The sequence below is a fragment of the Limulus polyphemus genome, unplaced genomic scaffold (genome assembly GCF_000517525.1).
Source record: "Limulus polyphemus unplaced genomic scaffold, Limulus_polyphemus-2.1.2 Scaffold1740, whole genome shotgun sequence".
Taxonomy (NCBI): domain Eukaryota; kingdom Metazoa; phylum Arthropoda; class Merostomata; order Xiphosura; family Limulidae; genus Limulus; species Limulus polyphemus.
Window position 1 is genome coordinate 41111 of NW_013667350.1, and position 3250 is coordinate 44360.

General features: G+C 36.3%; 1 protein-coding gene across 4 annotated transcripts in view; it reads left to right on the plus strand.

Annotated features, from left to right (window-relative positions):
* Nucleotides 1-791: 791 nt before the first annotated feature.
* LOC106464776 overlaps nucleotides 792-3250 on the plus strand; it is a 21068-nt gene continuing 18609 nt past the window's right edge. For all 4 annotated transcript variants that reach the window (XR_002611822.1, XR_002611821.1, XR_002611823.1 and 1 more), the window contains exon 1: nucleotides 792-1020. The gene's annotated coding sequence lies outside the window, so the exon portion shown is untranslated. The remainder of the gene's footprint in view (nucleotides 1021-3250) is intronic.

Genomic DNA, 3250 nt, shown 5'->3' on the forward strand with positions numbered 1-3250 from the left:
AGTTCGTTTAACTATACTAGGTGATGTATGTTTTTTGGGGGGTGGTTAATGAAAGTGTTCCAAAACGCGACATTAATTTCTTGACGACCTAATACCTATATTTTAAACAGCTTTGTTTTCAAGCCGTTAAGAATTCTTTTTTTGAAGATTTTTCGGTGTATTTCGACTGTCTGTACTTCGAACCTTCTTTATTCATTCCATTCATATTTACACGTGTTAAACTCACGTTCGCTTGAATTATTCGTGCGTTGTGCACATCAGAGGTGGCTTAGATATTCTGAAACAACAAACATGCTTTTACTGTTTGTTTATTTTTAATTTTCCTATAATGCTACACAAGGGCCATCTAAGCATAACCGTCCCTAATTTGGAGCTAACAGACAACCGCTAACTTTTAGGCCACTTTTGTCTGACTGAACAGTGGTCTTCTGAGACAACCACGACCGCATACAGTGCGGAGTGTGTTTGTGTGACAACAGGACGCGAACAATGAACCCTCAGGTTCACAGCGTGGTAACGCTAACACCAAGTCTCGTCTGATCCACGTGCAACGTGTGCTTCAGATCCAGCAGTTGATAATTTGTTAACCAACTAATTAGTGTTATAGTGATTTTTTTTTTCGACTTGGTTGTTATTGTTACTTCACCAGAAGGAAATTATTGTAAAATCAACAGTTTTTCCTTTTGAGGAAACACTGGTGACTTTGAGAAGAAAATTGCTTTTCTACATTATCTGGCGTGTACTGGTTTCACGATGACGTGACAAGATCACCGGGTTACCAAACTAGCATGGTGCTCAAGGTTGAGCAACACGCGCGTGACGTTAGTACGTGTTAGTTGTGATCACAGTTTTCCTCTTTCGTCATTCTAATTAAATTTGAAAAGCTGAATCTTTACGAAACCATTTGACAGGAGAGAGAGAGAGATAAAGTTACCCCAGCCTTTCCCAAGAAACCCCACTAGTTATCCATCTCCATCACATGCTAATGACGGCCATCTTAACGCTTTTATGTAATTAAAGGTAAATTTTGATTATTTATATTGTATAATTTTGACATTATTAATTCTCCATTTTAGCACCTCTGAGTAGAATCCGAAATTTTCGTTCAAAATGCTTTCGCAAACCCATGATTTATTGTTGTCTATAAATTCGTGTAAATTCTTGTTCAGGTGTAAGTCGTATGATTCCAAGCTAATTAGTAAACATATGATACTTTAACTGAATACGTCTCTGGAGTGATATGATCGTTATCTACCTCAAAACGAATTAAAATTATCGTCGTTTATCCGTTTGGTCTAAATAAATCTTTTTTCTGGATGACGTTAGGTTGCAAATCGACTCGCCCCACCCCTCCTCCCCAATGGCGTTAGGTTGCTGAACGACTCGCACTCCCCTGACTAATTTCTTGTTTATGATCAAAGCTGTGAAGCATTGTTTTCATATCGTATCTTGTGATATTCTACTTTCCCCTGTTTTGTCCTATTTGTGCTGATTTAGGCCTAGTTGTGTATTCTTAATTAAATGGATTGTAGTATGAACCACCAAACAGAGCAATATGTATACACCATTTCCACAAGGCGGCAACACTCGACGTAGATTATCAAGGAGCTCATTTCGTGATAAAGTACTGGTTTAGCAGGTTACAAATCTTGAAATACCTTCATTTTTATACTACGAGTACGAATTGTTTATTGTTTTACATACAGAAAAACAATGTTTACAGGATTATTCGATCTACCGTGAGTGTCAGTATATTGTTAATATGAATACTTTACCAAGGAAGAATATTTGATTCAACTCAAATCAACTTAGCTCAACTTGTTACGGAGGTGAAGTTTAAGGGACCGTCGCTATATATATGTATTGCGTACGAGAATATCATTCAACTACGTTCGCTGTTTTTATAAATTATTTTGGACAGGTTTTTTTTTTTTGTAGAACCATGTTGAAGTTCAACTTCTTGAGCATCGAAGCTTTGCTACGTCGGTAATCAAGAACACAAAAAATTCGTTAGCTTTTAAGCCTTTTTGTTTCTTTTGTTTTTCTCTATAGGGTGTTTCTCTAAGGAGCCAGTAATATTTTTTGGCGACTAATAAGTTTCAAAACTAACTGCGAGCTAGAATTATCGGAGACTTTTATTAGCTATAGCTTAGTTTCAAGATATGTTTATTTTATTGGGTATGTTTTAAACTTCTTTGAAAATTATCACAAAGTAATAAAAGTAAAATGAACCATATAATACGACAACCTATCCTCGAACGTGGGTCAACTAGATTTTGTTGTTGTTGTTAAGCGCAAAGCTACGCAGTGGGTTATCCGTGGTGTCCACCACGGGTATCTAAACTCGATATTTAGCATTATAAGTCTTTTAGACTTACCGTTGGGCCACTATGGGGACAAATGGATTGGAATCGGGCGTTTTGAATATTAAACTTTCATACGTGAAAAATCCCGATAGTTATGCAATTAGAACTGAGCAGTAAGTCGTGATATGAAACCATCTCGCACTACGTAACTAAACCCATACCTTTATTCTTTAAACATATATGAAAACCGCAACTCTGAAGTGAGTCGTCGTTTATCAGTTTATAACTGGGCCAAAGACTAAGATGTCGAATTTCTACGTGGGGGGCGGGGCGGCAAATGTTACAGGTGCAGGAAACGGGTCTATCTACTTTGTAGTGTATAGCCAAACGTGAAAAAACGTGCATATCTACTTTAATCATACAAGTAGCAGTATGGAAACAACGTTTGAACAAAACAATATGGAAACAGAGCTACAATATTTGAACACAACAATAAGGAGACATGGATACAATGTTTGAACACAACAATATGGAAACATGGATACAATGTTTGAACACAACAATAGGAAACATGGATACAATGTTTGAACACAACAATATGGAAACATGGATACAATGTTTGAACACAACCATATGGAAACATGGATACAATGTTTGAACACAGCAATATGGAAACATAGATACAATGTTTGAACACAACAATATGGAAACATAGATACAATGTTTGAACACAACAATAAGGAGACATGGATACAATGTTTGAACACAACAATATGGAAACATGGATACAATGTTTGAACACAACCATATGGAAACATGGATACAATGTTTGAACACAACAATATGGAAACATAGATACAATGTTTGAACACAACAATATGGAAACAGAGCTACAATGTTTGAACACAACAATATGGAAACATAGATACAATGTTTGAACACAG